Source organism: Coregonus lavaretus, assembly GCF_964263955.1.
Source record: "Coregonus lavaretus genome assembly, chromosome: 5".
Classification (NCBI taxonomy): Eukaryota; Metazoa; Chordata; class Actinopteri; order Salmoniformes; family Salmonidae; genus Coregonus; species Coregonus lavaretus.
In genome coordinates this window covers 72454060-72472852 of record NC_139992.1, presented here as the reverse complement: position 1 = coordinate 72472852, position 18793 = coordinate 72454060, and positions in this window count along the sequence as shown.

The following is an 18793-nucleotide window of genomic DNA, read 5'->3' as shown; positions in this document are numbered from 1 at the left end:
TTCTAAGTTGAAGAGCTGGAGGCAGTGAAGTACACTATATATACACAAGTATGTGGACATCCCTTCAAATTTGTGGATTCTGCTATTTCAGCTACACCCGTGGCTGACATGTGTATAAAATCGAGCACCCGGCCGTGCAATCTCCATAGACAAACATTGGCAGTAGAATGACCTTACTGAAGAGCACAGTGACTTTCAGCTTGGCACCGTCATAGGATGCCGCCTTTCCAACAAGTCAGTTCGTCAAATGTATGCCCTGCTAGAGCTGCCCTGGTCAACTGTAAGTGCTGTTATTGTGAAGTGGAAACATCTAGGAGCAACAACGGCACAGCCGTGAAGTGGTAGACCACACAAGCTCACAGAACGGGACCGGCGAGTGCTGAAGCGCGTGGTGTGTAAAAATCGTCAGTCCTCGGTTGAAACACTCACTACCGAGTTCCAAACTGCCTCTGGAAGCAATGTCAGCACAATAACTGTTAGTCGGGAGCTTCATGAAATGGGTTTCCATGGGCGAGCAGCCGCACACAAGCCTGTCCAATGCCAAGCGTTGGCTGGAGTGGTGTAAAACTCACCGCCATTGGACTCTGGAGCATTGGAAACGCGTTCTCTGGAGTGATGAATCCCGCTTCACCATCTGGCAGTCTGACGGACTAATTTGGCTTTGGCGGATGCCAGGAGAACGCTACCTGCCCCAATGCATAGTGCCAACTGTAAAGTTTGGTGGAGGAGGAATAATGGTCTGGGGCTGTTTTTCATGGTTTGGTCTAGGCCCCTTAGTTCCAGTGAAGGGAAATCTTAACGCTACAGCATACAATGACATTCTAGACGATTCTGTGCTTCCAACTTTGTGGCAACAGTTTGGGGAAGGCCCTTTCCTGTTTCAGCATGACAATGCCCCCATCCTACAGAAATGATTTGTCAAGATCTGTGTGGAAGAACTTGACTGGCCTGCATAGAGCCCTGACCTCAACCCCATTGAACACCTTTGGGAGGAATTGGAACTCCGACTGCGAGACAGGCCTAATCGCCCAACATCAGTGCCCAATCTCAATAATGCTCTTGTGGCTGAATGGAAGCAAGTCCCTGCAGCAATGTTCCAACATCTAGTGGAAAGCCTTCCCAGAAGAGTGTAGGCTGCAGCAAAGGGGTTACCAACTCCATATTAATGCCCATGATTTTGGAATTAGATGTTTGACGAGCAGGTGTCCACATACTTTTGGTCATGTAATGTATATTGGCTGTGAAACATAAATTGATCAGATTTACCTAATCTAACATTCTGAAATTATTCAGACCCCTTGACTTTATCCATATTTGTTACGTTACAGCCTTATTCTAAAATGTTTTTTTTATTCTCATCAATCTACACACAATACCCCAAAATGACAAAGCAAAAAAAGGTTTTTAGAAATGTTTGCAAATTGAGGATCAGCGTAGTGGAGGTGTTGTTGCCTACCTTCACCACCTGGGGGTGGCCCGTCAGGAATGTCTAGGACCCAGTTGCACAGGGCGGTTTTCAGTCCCAGGGACCTTAGCTTAATGATGAGCTTGGAGGGTACTATGGTGTTGAAGGCTGAGCTGTTGTCAATGAACAACATTCTTACGTAGGTATTCCTCTTGTCCAGATGGGATAGGGCAATGTGCAGTGCAATCATCCGTGGATATATTGGGGCGGTATGCAAATTGCAGTGGGTCTCTAGGGTGTCGGGTAAGGTGGAGGTTATATGCTCCTTAACTAGCCTCTGTAAGCACTTCATGATGACAAAAGTCAGTACTATGGGGTGAGAGTCATTTAGTTCAGTTACCCTCGCTTTCTCGGGTACAGGAACAATGGTGGACATCTTGAAGCAAGTGGGGACAGCAGACTGGGATAGGGAGAGATTGAATATGTCCAGCCAGCTGGTCTGCGCATGCTCTGAGGACACGACTAGAGATGCCGTCTGGGCCGGCAGTCCTGCGAGGGTTAACGTGTGTCGAGTACTGAGTATACGAAGAGGCAGGATGCAGACGCAGGAATTAACAAGGTCAAGGTTTACTAAATAATGACAAAGAGAAATAACAAAGATAGAGTAAACGACACGAAGCTAAACAATCACACACAACATCATCCAGAACAGTCCAGGGCTAAATAGGGGTGGTGATGAGATGATGAGGTGCAGGTGCGCTGGAGGTGATTAAGGTGCATTGGGTTTCCATTCTGGTGTTGCTGAGGTGGTGCGCTCAGACCGGTGGCTCAGTAGACCGGCGAATCAGAGCGCCGGAGGGGATCAACGGGAGGAGCGGGCCAGTCAGGGCAGCGACGGTGGAAGTCCCGAATTAGGTTGGGGTCCAGAATGTCTTCCGTCAATGTCCAGGGGCGGAGGAGGCGTACCCCGGGGGACGGCATCTGCCAGAGGACCATGAACCACCTTTCTGAGGAGAGGCACATGAAAAGTGGGTGAGACACGGTAGTGAGGGTGAAGTAGCAGCCGGTATGATACCTCATTTATCCGCCAGAGGACCTTAAACGGCCCCACAAACCGGGGGCTCAGTTTCTTGCAGGGCAGGCGGAGAGGGAGGTTTTTTGTGGACAGCCAGACACGATCCCCAGGCTGGAATACAGGGGCCTCACTGCAGTGGCGGTCGGCTTGGTCCTTCTGCCAATGAATGGCCCTCTGGAGATGGACATGGGCGGCGTCCCAGACCTGTCCGGCCCTGTGGAACCACTCGTCGACAGCGGGCGCATCGGTCTGGCTGGGTGTCCAAGGGGCCAGGGCCGGCTGGTACCCCAGGACGCACTGGAAATGGAGTGAGCCCCATGGAGGAGTTAACGAGGGAGTTCTGGGCATATTCTGCCCAATGATTAAACCTCGCCCACTCACCCTGCCGGTCCTGACAGTGGCAACGAAGAAACCTCCCCAACTCCTGGTTCATGCGCTCAACCTGCCCATTCGACTGAGGCTGGCCGTGGCCCCGATCTTCTCCAGGAAAGCCTTCCACACTCGGAAGGTGAATTGGGGGCCATGGTCCGAGACGATGTCCTCCAGAAGTCCATAATGCCAGAAGACCTGTTGGAATAGGACCTCAGCGACCTGGAGAGCAGAAAAACGGCATGATTTGGAGAACCGATCTACGACCACCATGACTGTGGCGAAGCCGTCAGAACGTGGAAGGTCGGTGACGAAGTCTATGGACAGGTATGACCAAGGTCGCTGAGGCACTGGGAGAGGAACTAGTTTGCCTGCCGGGGCGTTCCGAGGTGTCTTCATTTGGGCACATACGGAACAGGAGTTGACGTAGTGGGAAACATCAGAAGCCAAGGTGGGCCACCAGTATTTTTGGGATAGAGAATGCAGGGTGCGCGTAATACTAGAGTGCCCTGCCGTAAGGGTGGTGTGCGCCCAGATCAGCAGGCGGTCCCGGATACTGGTGGGTACACACAGGCGCCCCGGAGGGGTGTTGACAGGCGTTGGGTCCTCCTGAGCCGCCAGGTGGATGTCTTCGTCCACATCCCAAACGACAGGAGCAACGATGAGAGATGAGGGCAGGATAGGACCCCCCAGATCCTTCCTTTCTCTGGTATGGTGCATCCTGGAGAGTGCGTCGGCCTTCACATTCTGGGATCCTGGGCGGTAGGACAGAATGAATTGGAAGTGAGTTAGAAATTGGGCCCACCTGGCTTGATGAGAGTTCATCCGATTCGCTGCCCGTATGTGCTCCAAATTCCTGTGGTCAGTAAGAATCTGGAATGGATGCCCTCCAGCCAGTGTCTCCATTCCTCCAGAGCGAGGACCACCGTCAACAGCTCTCTGTCTCCAACTCCATAGTTCCTCTCTGCGGGGGTAAGCTTTTTAGAGAAAAAGGCACAGGGATACATTTTCTCTGGCTTACCGTGCCGCTGGGAGAGGACTGCACCCACACCCTCCTCCGATGCTTCCACCTCCAGGATTAAAGGACGAGATGGATCTGGGTGTTTTAGGATGGGCGCTGTGGTGAACCTCTCCTTTAGCCTCTTGAAGGTAGCATCAGCCTCAGGGATCCAGGCCAGTTTCTGAGACCCACCTTTAAGGAGAGAGGTGAGCGGGGCGGCGATGGAGCTGAAGGACCTTGATGGTGGAGGGAACTGGCCATGACCTGACGGCGTCCGTCTTCACTCCTTCCATGAACAGCCCCTGAGGACTGATCCAGTATCCCAGGAAGGAGATGGCCTGTTGGTGGAATTCGCATTTCTCCCCCTTCACCAACAGACTGTGTTCCCAGAGGCGGAGTAGGACAGCTCGGACGTCCCTGATGTTCTCCTCGAACGTAGCACCACCACCTGTCTGCTCAGCATGTCCCGGAACACGTCATTGACGAAGGACAGGAACACAGATGGTTCGTTGGTGAGGCCGTAGGGCATGACGCAGTATTCACAGTGGTCTGAGGTAATGCTGAATGCCGTCTTCCACTCGTCACCTTCCCGGATTTGGATCAGGTTGTAGGCACTCCTCAGGTCCAACTTGGTAAAGTACCGGGCCCCTCGTAGCTGCTCGATGGCCAACGGAACCAGAGGGAGGGGGTACTGGTACTTGGTTGTGACTGCGTTCAGCCCCCTGTAGTCAATGCATGGTCTCAGTCCTCCATCTTTTTTGGCCACGAAGAAGAAGCTGGCGGAGCCAGGAGAGGTATAGCATCTGATGAACCCATGTTTCAGGGTCTACGCCACATACTTCTCCATGACCTCAGTCTCCGCCATGGAAAGGGGGTAAATGCGAGTCTTCGGGGGGTGTTGTCCCTCCAGTAGGTCAATGGCGCAGTCCCAGGGCCTGTGAGGATGGAGACACATAGCCTTTAACGAAGAGAAGACATCGGAGAGATCTGCGTACTCACGTGGAATGTTGGGCTGGAGGGCGGACTCCGGACTCTCCACTTACGTGGAACAACAAACCACCGGCAGGCAGGTCTTCTGGCATGAGGTGGACCAGGCTGTGATCCTCTTGGTGCTCCAATTGATGGTGGGGTTGTGTAGTCTGAGCCAGGGCAATCCCAAGATGATCTGATGAAGGGGTGACGTGATGATGTGGAATGACAGCTCCTCGTGGTGCTCCGGTAGTATGGGAATGGTGATGGTGTTTGGGAGAGTGATGTGCATAATTGTGCCTGATCCAAGGGGTTTATTGTCCAGTGAGGTGACGTGTAGCAGAGATGGCAGTGGTACGGTGGACAACCCCCATTCAGAGACCAGCTCCCTATCTATAAGGTTCCCCGCTGATCCGGAATCTATCATTGCGGTAGAAATGGAAGAGAAGGAATAACCAGTCACTGTTATGGGAACTAAAAACAATGGTTTTGTGATAGGGGCTGACGTAACACTCACGGAGCGGGGATGGGAGTCATACCGCCTAGATAGGGAGCAGCCAGGAGATCTGTGGTCTGTGGTGGTGTAGGGGGTGCTGCTCACCTCCATGGGTGAGGACTGGGAAGCAGGGCGGCTTCCATAGCTCAGATGGGGTGAGCGTCGAGGCTCCAGGAGGTGTTGGAAATGCCGTCTCTCTCTCAACAGGTCGTCAAGACGGATGGACGGGTGATGAGGGTATCAAGGTCCATCTCGTCATCCCGACATTCGAGTTCCATCTTGATGTCCTCCCGCAGAGCACGCTCATTCCAGCTGGAAGACGCCGCCACTGTGCGAAAGCTCAGAGCGTACTCGGACGCGGGCCCCTCTCTCTGTTGTAGATGGAGGAGACGCTCACCCCCGTCCTTTCCCTCCACGGGATGATCAAACACCGCCCTGAGAGGAAGGTGGGGTAGGGAAGTGCCACTGCATCCTCTCCTTCCCAGACTGCCGTGGCCCAATCCAGCGCCTTTCCTTTAAGAAGCGAAATCACAAGCGCTATCCTGATTTGGTCAGATGGATATGCCCCAGGCTGACGCGCCAGATAAAGGGAAACCTGTAGCAGGAAGCCGCTACATTTAGTAGTTTTACGGTCAAAGCGCTCCGGTAGGGTGAGGGTTCCCGCAGGAGTGGGTGATAGCATGGGAACAGGTGGATTGGGGGCACTCGCCCCTCCCTGAGGTGGAACCGGAGCGCTGGGCAGATTATGCTTTGGAGTTTGGAGCACTTCCTGCATGGCGGCATTCAACTGGGCAAGCTGCTGCTGGTACTGGTCGAGGCACTGGGAAACTCCTGCTGCATCCATTTTCGTTTGGTGTGTGATTCTGTGACGAGTACTGAGTATACGAAGAGGCAGGACGCAGACGCAGGAATTAACAAGGTCATGGTTTACTAAATAATGACAAAGAGAAATAACAAAGATAGAGTAAACGACACGAAGCTAAACAATCACACACAACATCATCCAGAACAGTCCAGGGCTAAATAGGGGTGGTGATGAGATGATGCGGTGCAGGTGCGCTGGAGGTGATTAGGGTGCGTTGGGTTTCCATTCCGGTGTTGCCGAGGTGGTACACTCAGACCGGTGGCTCAGTAGACCGGCGAATCAGAGCGCCGGAGGGGATCAATGTGAGGAGACGTGACATAACGCTCTTAAATGTCTTACTCAAGTCAACCACAACAGATGGGCAGATCTCACAAAGTCGGGGGAATTTCTCCAAAACCAGCGAACCACCCCAATAATATGGCTTGAGATCTTCAGACGAGGCCTTCATTCCTGGAATAAGTAACTGTACCAATTCATCATCAGGGTTTCAAATGTGGTGCAAGGCACGTCATGAGAGTTGACCATCTGAAAACCAACCATTACTGTTCCAGGGACAGAGCAACAATGCATCACACCCAAAAGTGAGAAAAAAACCTATTTTTTAACTGTGCAACCATTGAAAATAAGGTTGCATGATGATACATAAGGGTTCAATATTATACGCATTTTTTAAGTGCATTTCTAAATGGTTAATGGCTGGAGGTAAATAGTGGCTCATTATTTGGCAAGCACTGACTGGTTATTGCACTATTCTGACCAATTTGTTATAACCCATTTATTAATGGTATAGGACAAGTCATTATTTGGGTATGACTTAAAATAAAATGTTAAACTTTCACTGGACAGTTACTTTAAAGCTCAATGCTGAAATAATACTAATTGTTTCTCTCTTGCATAGTCATTCCATTAGCTCAATTCCCATTTTTGTGTATGTTTTATAAGAATAAAATGCAATTACCAAAATGTCTGGCTATTATATTAGATCTATAATGCTGTCAGATTCTAACTTTTTATTACACTAGTCATCCGATGACATCATATTTTGATATCAAATAAGGTAATTGGAAATAGCCCTTAATGGCTGAGGTGTGTTTAGATCTAACTGGTGGCTATCCACCTCTGACCTGGTCAAAAGCTGAGAGGATTTCAGTTCAAGGTGCCCCTTCTAACACACTTCCCTTACACTGCTAGAGGAAACGGTACTATGTAGTACCAAAAAGGAGTGATTCAATTATAGGCAAGCTTACGTTGTGTTGAGTTAGTTCTCATACATGATGAGGTAGTTGAATTAGTTTTCATACATGATGGTTTAACATGAGAGTTTGATAAGTGACAAACACAAACTCTTCCGGGCCTGTAGAATCTAAGAACACCTCAATCTTGCAGTAATGTCCAGCTTTTATGAATTACTGGACTCACTCCAGTCAGTGAGGCCCAGTGAAACAGCGCTCATCCTAGTGACCAGTAACCACTTCCTTCCTGTAGCCACCAGCCAGTCGGAGCCGCCGATGCCGCCCTGCTCTAGGGATCCCTTCCAGGCTGCTTGAGGTGACATGCTCCATGGTCCTGCAAGCTTCCACAACGGCCGCCACGCGGGCTCCCATGCTCAACCCCGACATACTTTCCCGACCGCCAAGCTAGGATTACACAGGCGTAGCCCTTGTCGAGTACCCAGAGTGCATCTTGCCAGCCTGGTGCCTTAAATTCCTGCAAGTTTTTTATTCCTCTATGGTCAAAGCAAAACACCCGTCCACTTCTTGAAAGAAATAACTGCTTACAGGGGTTACGAGCCACTTTATATCCTCTTATACTGTTAGAAAAAAGGCCAATGTCCATGTTACTGGTGGATTTATGTTACCATTGTCTCCAGACAGTGCCTTTAAACATTAGCAGAGCCCTTTTATTGGGTGTGTTAAGTTATGAATGATGTGGCACTGCGATGGCGCAGCAGCACTATTGTAGGGATTAGCTCAGCCCAAGGGAGACATACTCAGTATTGCACTTTTTCAAGGATGTAGCAGTACCCACAGGCCGTAACTGGTCCACAGCAAGAAAGAAAAAGGGGGGGGGGGGGGGGAGCTCTAGATTACGGCTAGAAAAACAAAGACTCCTCTTGGTGCCAAGATAAATTCTTCCCTGTCACTAATTGTAAAGAAAAGTTGGCCTTTGGGTAGAGATATTTAATACGAGCAGTATCCAAAGCAAACAGAGCCACTGATGACATCAAGGCTGCCGTTGGCCCCTGTGCCAACACTGGCTTAAAGCATAGCCCTCAAGTAAATACATATCTCAACTCGCATCTAATACTGTACATATACTCCAAGTCCTGTCTAATACATATACCACAATATTGCTAAAAAAAAATGTCCTACAACTCCTACCTTTCATCTAATGCAACAAAACACATTAGATTCACATGGACATATCATTACATTGCACAGTGAGTTGAATGTAAAACATCTGGAGTGACAAGATGAGGGAGGACTCTTTGATGAAAAGGGAGCCAAGGCTCAATTGAGGAGCCGAGCAATGCTACTGCAAGCCAGAGAAGTTCATTACAGATAGTTCCCAGAGTTCATTACCGACGTGGCCATGATGTTTATGACTTTGTGGCTCTACAGTCCAAATAAACGGAAACTCCACAACAAACCAAGGACGATGGCTCCGGATATAGTATACTGCACATAGCTCATCCATTAAGCACAACTCAACTAAAAAGAAAGGAGAGCCTAAGAGCCCAACTTCTTACACAACAATTTATTTTGTTTAGTCTGGCTCACTGAAGTCATGGATCCATTGCATTTACTCAGCATTCTTTGTGTATATTTTCAGAAAAAGAGTTGGCAACGTACCGGCACAGTCCACATCAGTATGGCACAACGAAGACAGCGCTGATCTTTTTGGACGACAATGCTGGGAGACCACCCCCAGATGAGGAGACCTTCGGATGACATGGCAGGATGAGCCTGCCTGCCAAATCCTGCATCAGTGAGAGATTTGACTGGAAGTATAACACGCACACGAGTTGCCCTCATCCACACATCCAATTACTCAAACATCCCATCAATGTGTTGTGTCAGTGATATGAAATTGTTGCCCACAGTGAAATCAAGCCACACGGAGTGCGTAAATATCTCTATCTCTTTCTCTCTCACAACAGGTAGGGGCATGAGACATTTTTTAAGCTGCACAGCACCTACCCCCATGTCAGATTCAAGATAATTCAGAACAAGTAAAGGCCGATGGTTGAAGAGCCGGTAGCTATAATGTTTGTTGCCAGTGCACATAACAGAACGCAGACTGTCTGCCAGACGCTCTTCTCCTACTCTCAAATGCCTCGAAATGAAGTTGAGAGGATTGAGAGAGCTAATGCTTCATTCCTGTCAAGCCCTCTTCTCTCATCAGCTCACACCTCTTCATCCTCGTGTGGCACTGCTCTCAAGTGCTGTGATGAGTATTATTCACCTCAATCATGTCAATTCAATACAACTTTATTAGTGCCTTCAGGGGCAATTATTACAAACAAAACTGGTGTTGAGAGAAGAGACTAACTTGAGTTGGGCTTACTATATATAGGACAGTGGCGGTCAGTGCCATTTCAGATGAGGGAGGACGATTGTTTTTTAATGAGCATGGCCTTATTTCTATTACAGCATATTGGATGACTGTCATTCATATTCCATTCACCCAGTTTGATGTAACAGCGATAGGTTTAGGCTACTACATGATACTCTAATTTTCCCTATACCCATCATGAGGTTGCTACAACCTAGCCTATGAATGAAAGTTTACAACGTAGGTGCACACAGGTCGAGAGACAAATTTGATGTGACAGACAGTGACACATGAACAGACAGTGACATTCAATACTGCCTTGCACACTCTTGTCTGCATCTAGCTGATATTGGGTGTAATCATTAGTCCAACAGTTGCAAACGAGAGTTTCTATTGGACAACTTCAGGTATGCTTATCCCCGTTTTGTTCCATTTCTTCTGTTTAAGAAACGTTTTTCAACAGAATCGGCGGAATGAATACACCTGTCACGCCCTGACTCAAGGGACGTTTATTTGTTGAGTCAGGATGTGTATATTCCGTGTTGTGTTTGTTCATTGTTATAGTATCTATGATGTGTAGATCTATGTTGGCCGGGGTGGTTCCCAATCAGAGGCAGCTGTAGCTCGTTGTCTCTGATTGGGGACCATACTTAGGCAGCCTTTTGGCACGAGTTAGTTGTGGGATCTTGTTCCGTAAAGGTATGTTGTTTGTATGCTACCTTGGACTTCACGTTTCGGTTGTTGTTTTGTCGTGTGTTTAGTCGTTAATAAATATGAATGCATATCACGCTGCGCCTTGGTCCTTCTCGTTCATGAACGATCGTGACAACACCCCTGATCACACGTAAACACAGTTCACTGTTTCATAGCAGCCACATTGTATTCCTTCTCACATCTACGTTATGCGCTCTCCTCCTTTCACCTCTTCCCTTCGCTTGTGGACTTCAATGCACAACACATCAGCTGTATGTGACCAGGCGAAAAAACCTTTCCAAGCCAAACCGCTACACACAGCCTACATCGTTGTCACCATATTAGCTAAAGTAACATCATAGTCAGCATAGCTAATAGAACTAACGCGTTAGTAAACCCGCTAAATCATGCAGTAACGTTACAGTGTACAGTCAGTAAGCAGTTACACCGGCGGGCCACGGTGGCAATAAATTAGTAAAACCAAAAGCTTACCTTGACTTGGAAGAGCTCCAGTGTTGTGATGGATAGTTATAGCCAGCTAGCTAACATAGCATCCCTCTGTTTGAGCAGCGTGTTTCAGTAGGCTAAACTAGCTAGCTGCATTTGCTAGCTAGGTAAGTGAAACTGAAAGTGAAAAAAATGACGAAGTCTCTCTCTATATATATTTCTCTCTTGCTTCTCCTTCATTTAGGAAGATATTAATTTGTTCAAAACTGTTCAACTAATTTATGAAATTCACTGAGGAGGATGGTCCTCCCCTTCCTCCTCTGAGGAGCCTCCACTGATATAGGACACTTCTTACATAATTCTACAGAGAATATGCAATGGAAGTTTTCACTGATGATTTACAGTGCCTTCAGAAAGTATTCACACCCCTTGACTTTTTCCACATTTTGTTGTGTTTCAGCCTGAATGTAAAATGGATTACATTAAGATTTTGTGTCACTGGCCTAAACACAATACCCCATAATGTGAAAGCGTAATTATGTAATTAAAAGTGAAAATCTGAAATGTCTTGAGTCAGTAAGTATTCCACCCCTTTGTTATGGCAAGCCTAAATAAGTTTAGGAGTAGAAATGTATTTAACAAGTCACATAATAAGTTGCATGGACTCAAGTTGCATGCAATAATAGTATTTAACATTTTTGAATGACTACCTCATCTCTGTACCCCACACATACAATTATCTGTAAGGTTCCTCAGTCGAGCAGTGAATTTCAAACACAGATTCAACCACAAAGATCAGGGAGGTTTTCCACCTATTGGTAGATGGGTAAAAAAAAAAAGCAGACACTGAATATCTTTTTGAGCATGGTGAAGTTATTAATTACACTTTGGATAGTGTATTAATACACCCAGTCACTACAAAGATACAGGCATCCTTCAAGATACAGGCATCCTTCCTTTGCAAACAGGATGCATGTTTTGAAATATTTGTGTTCTGTACAAGCTTCCTTCTTTTCACGCTGTCATTAAGGTTAGTATTGTGGAGTAACTACAATGTTGTTGAGCCAGTCACTACAAACATATAGGCATCCTTCCTAACTCAGTTGCCGGAAAGGAAGGAAACCACTCAGGTATTTCACCAATGGGATTATATTCAAGTGTGGAAGATGGCATACAATAAAAATGCTTTGCCACATGTTTTACCCACAGACTCTATCCCAGTAATGTAAAATAACCAAATAATCACACAAATCAAAGGATTTCTGAAATGAGCATATAGCAAACTGTATTGCATGTGGGAAGAATAAACATATGTCACGCCGAGGCCAGCCCAGCCTGTTGCAAGCTGACACCCATACACATACACACACACTCACACACACACACACACATACACACACACACACACACACACACACACACACACACACACACACACACACACACACACACACACACACATACACACACACACACTCACACACACACACACACACACACACACACACACACACACACACACACACACACACACACACACACACACACACACACACACACACACACACACACACACACACACACACACACACAGAGACACACACACACACACAGAGACACACACACACACACACACACACACATACATTCAACCTAATCCATTTGGGAGAAACTACAGCTAATAAACCACAGCAAAGACTTGACGAAATGTTATAAGCAGCCGCAGAAATACACAGATTACTCGGAGGCGTCAACTGTGCACTCCATTCAAGGGGAACTGCAGTGCATGTGTTACCAGGAATTTATGGGTCTAAGTGAGTAGCCTTGTGGGACGAGGGGGTGGAGGGTGCGGAGGGTGCGGGCCAATGGAGTGGTAGTCTGTCTAGGTTAGGTGTGTTTTAAATAGCGAGACAGTGAAGTTACAAGTCTAGGACTGGTGAGGATGTTGTGTTACTCCGTGTATGGGCGGCTTTAAAAAGCCTTGCCAATCATTACTTTATCAAAAAGGCATTAGACTTAGTGTGGGAGGCTCTTTCAACCAAGTTTCCCTTTGGTCTACTGCGGTCCCTTATGTTTACCCCAGTAGCCAACATAACTTCAACAACTTCGACAAGCGTTTGAGATTCTTCTCTTGCGCCGCCTATCTTGTCTCTTGTGTTTCATGGTTGTTCTATGTTGGCTTATAGCAGTGTGTACACTGGAAGTCCAGGAATCTCATGGTGTGACCGAGAGGAAGAGCTGGTTTTAGGTATTCACACATTACATGTTCATGTCCCCTCACAATTCACAGCACATTTCCCCTTCACAGGAAGAAAATAAAAAGGAAAATGTATCATTGTCCTACTGAGAAGTAGCAAATAAAAGGCTGTGTCATGCAAATGTGCAGATGCACAAAACCAGAGTAGTTCTGTTTAACATACAAGGGCTAATCAAGAGGTTATTATATATCCCCCATCATTGTCATTGTCCTTATCATAACAATAATTTATGCACTGTAGTCCCTTGTGTTCTCGCTCTCTCTCTCTCTTATGCACTGTAGTCCCTTGTGTTCTCTCTCTCTCTCTCTCTCTCTCTCTCTCTCTCTCTCTCTCTCTCTCTCTCTCTCTCTCTCTCTCTCTCTCTCTCTCTCTCTCTCTCTCTCTCTCTCTCTCTCTCTCTCTCTCTCTCTCTCTCTCTCTCTCTCTCTCGGCTGTGGGGCTGTCTGTTAGAACATGTCTCTCTATCTTGATCTCCTGTGTGAAAAGACTTCTGGCACCCCTCTGTTCGGGCTTGTATCACACTGGTCCCACAGAGATGGTTCCAGCATTACCTCATTTGTCAGAACAAAGGCACGGTGGGGATGGGTGGGGGTTGTGAGGGAAGGGAACAAGGGGAAAGGCTGCTACTGAGATCCAGGGAGAAGTCATCATAGGAAGGGAGGGGAGGAAGGAAGGAAGCATGAAGGGAAGGAAGGAGGTAGGAAGAGAGCAATAGCCATGGGAGGAGATGCAAACTAAAGGCAGGTTAAGCGAGGCTTCCGCTGATAGGAGAATAGAAGCACTCATTAAAACTCTTAATTTATTCCATGTGCTTAAGTTATCTTCATGTTAGCATTGCCCCAGCTGGCTCCACAAGCCACATTCCGAGTTGATGTTTTAACAGATTTAACCTCTGAAAGTTTAAGCCGTTTGGGGGGGGGGGGGGGGGGGGTGTTGTTATACTAAGCTAACATATGGAATTGTTTTAGGATGGTCATACCATGGATCATTTAGCTATTATTTCAAAAAATATTGAATTCTTCCTTTACTACTATAGCCTATAGAAACGCATTGAATAACACATTCATAATAGGCAAAAAAAGACAGTTAAAACATTTGTCATAAGAAAAAGGATTTGAAGTATCTGTCCTATATATAAGAAAGTGCAGGATATATTTTAGTTTTTTTGGACACATATTTAACCCCTTTTGTTTGTTGCCACAATACTACCTCCATACCTCCATTCATTTGTATGGGTTACCATGGGGCTTGTGGGGGTTGTAGAGCAAAATGGAGAAGCCCATCGTGTTCGTGAGTCTCATCTTAGAGTGGTCATATTACTTTGTAGGCCAAACTGTTTGGACACTACATACGTTTTCGTGAGAAGACCGATTTTCAGCATGTTTTATGGTCTAACAAACACCGCTGTAGCTCGGCCACCTTCCACTGCAGATACGGAAGGCCGACATAGGCGGTTGCGGTGGCTTGAGACACAGCCCATACAGCCCATACAAAGAGAAATGTCTAGCTTAACCCTTTGACACGTACGATCACATATTTGTGATCATTGTTGAGTGGTCCCTGCAGCGTACCATCGCAAATATGTGATTGGAACGGTAGCAACAGAACGTATGATGCAACAAACGCATCTAAACAGCATTGTTGTCTGAAAAGCATCTAAATCATGTTTTGTACTGATGGAAAATAAAGGTCTTCAACTTTTATTGTTGCCTGTTTTGCATGTTATTTTTGGCATTAATTCGTGTCACATATCAGTTTGCAAACAATGTTAAAATAAATGTATTGAGTGAATAAAGCTGCATACAAACATGGTCTCTTTCTTGCTTACTTGAGTAAGGCAGCTCCAAAAGGCAGGTGTTTTTGCGTAGCTCAGTGCTTTCTGTAATGGAGTGGCAGCGAGCAGAAAATACAGAGCGTAGGCGTTGGTAATCTTCTCTATTTGCCCCATGATTGGCTCAGTGTTCTGTCACTCATGGGAACACTACGTCACCGCAGAATCTACAGGGAGAGCTAGGCAGTTCAAGTCCCATTGGGTGCTACCATATATTTACATTAGAAGTGCCCATCCAAGAAGGCTCAAGGTCATTGGCCAGTCAAAGTCAAATCACATTATATCTACCGTAGCTTTGATTGGACTCATACAACATCATACTTTCAAAATCTTAGCTAGCAAGCTAGACAAGCAGTCATCATCATGAATCACGTCGACAATCTACTGGCAAATCCTTTTCAATCCATGTTATATGAAGAGAAATTATAGATAAAACGTATCGGTGCTCATCGGCCATTGGACATAAACATTACACAACAAGTCGGAAATCGCAAATTCAACAATGAGTGATTTGGAAGGAATGACTGTCTAACTGCAAGCGTTGCAAAGCAATCACTATTTTGCTTCCCCTGCCTGCTATTCGGTGGAGAGGGTGTGTGGTCCAAGTCTGGGTTTAAGGATTTAAAACATCTGTCTGAAAGGGTCTCTTTTCCAAGCTTAAAAGGATAAACATTCACACGCAACACCATGGGCCAGAAAAGGTTTAATACATTGGCCATGCTGTGAATCCAGAATGACTTCTGCCACATTCAAAACAACTGGAAACTCGGAACTGTGAAATCTCAGACTTCAGTGAGTTCAAGACAACTGGGAACTCAGAAGAAAACGAGCTCCGACTGCGAAAATACGTTTTGAACGGTCATCCAACTCGGAATTTCAAGTCGGGAACTCGGGCTCTTTCTAGAGCTCCAACCTGAAGATCACTGACGTCAAGATTCGCCCTTTTTTTTTCAGAGTTCCCAGTTGTCTTGAAAGCACCATCAACCAGAGAATGCTAGACTTTGATGACAAAGTTTGATGACAAAAGTTGCCCACAAGATGGACCGCTGTGCCACCTTCCAGTTCAAGTAAGCACAGCACAACAACAATTTGTCCAAAAATGTATTGCATGCTGCTGTATAAATTATGTAATATGACAGGGAGATATGTATACTGTAGCTAAGAAAGTAATACTAAGTGTATGTTGTGTAGTAAGCTGTTAGTAGCCCATGTGCCTCACCCTAATAATTTGGTCCCTTTCCTCCTCAGAACTTAGCCTACTGTTCTGACTTGGTGGTGCACATGTAGCCTATAGCCTGTTTTAGAGAAATGTCATCATCAAATATTGTAAGAGCTTTTTTTGTCTGCTTATATGCCCCCTTTATTTATCCTACAGTTCTGACTTGGTGTACAGGGAGAATACTGTAAGAACGGCCCGTGTTCTGAATTCTGTCATTGTACATTTCAAAAGTGCTAAACAAATAGTTATATTGACTACGTCCATCTTAGATCGCTCATTAATGTCTTATTCGAAATTACGGATTGTGTCTTATCCACTCATCGTTCCCTTATGCCATAGTTTGCACATCTCAATTGTTATAGGCCTATTGCTTATATAGATCTCATGAGTATCTTATTCATCATTTTAGGGAATGTTGGAATTATTTAATAGTGTTGCTTACTTTGTGTATTATAATTAGCTCATGTACTTTTCTTGACGAGGAGGAGATACTTGATAATGTTGTTGGGTCTGTAACCATGTTTGCCAGTGACAGTCTCTTCCCATTCAAATAATTGTTTTCTACAAATAGACCCATGTAATTCCAGTTGATGTTACGAGGGTTGTTTTGTTTGCACAATGCGCTGACTGTGCTTCGGTATATTGTATATAAAAGTGGATCCTCATCATTGTATTTTCCTTCCTTTTTAGACCACATAGGCCTAATAAAATACTTCAACTGGTAACTGAGTTTCTCTCTCTCTCTCTCTCTCTCTCTCTCTCTCTCTCTCTCTCTCTCTCTCTCTCTCTCTCTCTCTCTCTCTCTCTCTCTCTCTCTCTCTCTCTCTGTGTGTGGTGACTTAAAGAAGAGTTATTGCCTCAGCATCTTGCTGAATGTATCTGAACTAACATCTATCTGAAGTTCTGTCTGTGTCCATTTTGAAAGTGCTGAACGAATAGGCCAACCTCGTCGCAGCTTGTTTGCTTGCACTTGCTTACACTTAGAGCTTAGTGTTGAATTTACTGAACATAAATGTAATAATGCTTGTGTATGGTTCAAAACTCAAAACTCAATTTGGCGTTCATTATTATTGAAGGAGAATATGGTTCTTATCAACTTACACAAATCCACAAGGAGTCAGTAGTAACCACATTTGTTTAAGCAAGTCAGCCATAACAGCTATGGTTTTTAAAAAGACAGTAAAGGAGGCTGAATGAACTGTTTCGCTGTCAGACAAGGCTCTGCTGATAGCCAGGTGTAGCGGTGGTAAGGATTCACTCCATGGTGCTGAAAGGAAAGCTCTGCTGTTGGGATAGCTTTATGTAGGCCCTAACTGTTTGTGGGCACCGTTTGTCACCGTTATAGTGCAATTAATGTATTGTTTAGTGTTATGTAGTTGTTTTGCTGGCATGGCACCAAAAATTATTTGTTGAGTTTTCCCACCAAGAATTACATGCTAAAATCGCCACTGCAAGTGTCACACGGAACACATTCACAGCCAAACTCATTCCTTAAACCAGTCGAAATAACAGGTTGCGCTGACAAAAAAACTAAACATAAATTAGCGACCTTACAGCTAGACTTGTTTACAATGTACCACATCCCTGGTGAGCACAAGGGAGAAATGTAATATTGTTTAGAAAAGAGATCCGTGTCAGCTAAGCTAACAGCGGCTACATTCTTTATGATGGCGGCCATGTTTGTTTATGTTTAACAAGCAAAAACTCCCTAATCCCAGAATGCCATTCACTATAAGACGGAAATAAACAAATTGAAAGTCAAAGATGCCCAAATAAGATCAACTTAGTTTGGCCACTTTTCAGCATATTGTAACGACCCGGTATTGTGTTCTGTGTTCGTGGGTGTGTTATTGTTCTCATGGGTGCTAGCAGGGGTTAAATATGCCAGGACAGATGGAAAGGTTGGGGGGGGGGGGGGTATGATGGGTAATCCCGATGGGTTTTGAAATGCATAAATAGGGGTTACTGTCTCATCTCTCTCTCTTCTGTTCGGGACCCTTAACTTGACATGTTATATTTGTGTACGTTCGGAATTTAGCGGCGTGGGCTGTGGCCTGAACAATAGCCCAATTTAGGAATAAACCTGTGTTCTGCCCTGTAAACCTGGTGCCCGTCTTTTTTTCCTTTATGACCCAGCTGGGTCATTACATTGGTGTCAGAAGTGCATTCGAACTACGGGATAGATCGAGATTAGGCGAGTTAGCTGTTTCAGTATAGGCCGTGGTTGGCTTTAGCGTGACTCGCATCTACGGTCATGATGCTCGGGCGAGGCGGAAAATTAAGGAAGAGTCCGACAAAGTGTCCGTTGTGGGCTCGAGGGTACCCGGTCGGGAGGGTCAGGCGGCGACTGCTGTAGAAGTGCTGGAGAGCCACATGGCGGAAGTTAAATTGTCAGTCAGCAAGATGGCAGAACTGGCAGGTTTTCCTTCACACCGCTCGACCAGAACAGACGTCACAGCGACGGGGATGTCGACATCACCGGGTGCGGAAATGGCTGGGCCTGCTTATGTAAACAGAGATGGCAGCGCCCTATTGCCATTAGCCACGGTAGCAGCTAAACTTCCAAAGTTCAATGGACAAGGTAAATTAAAAGTTTTTTTCAATTCGAGTT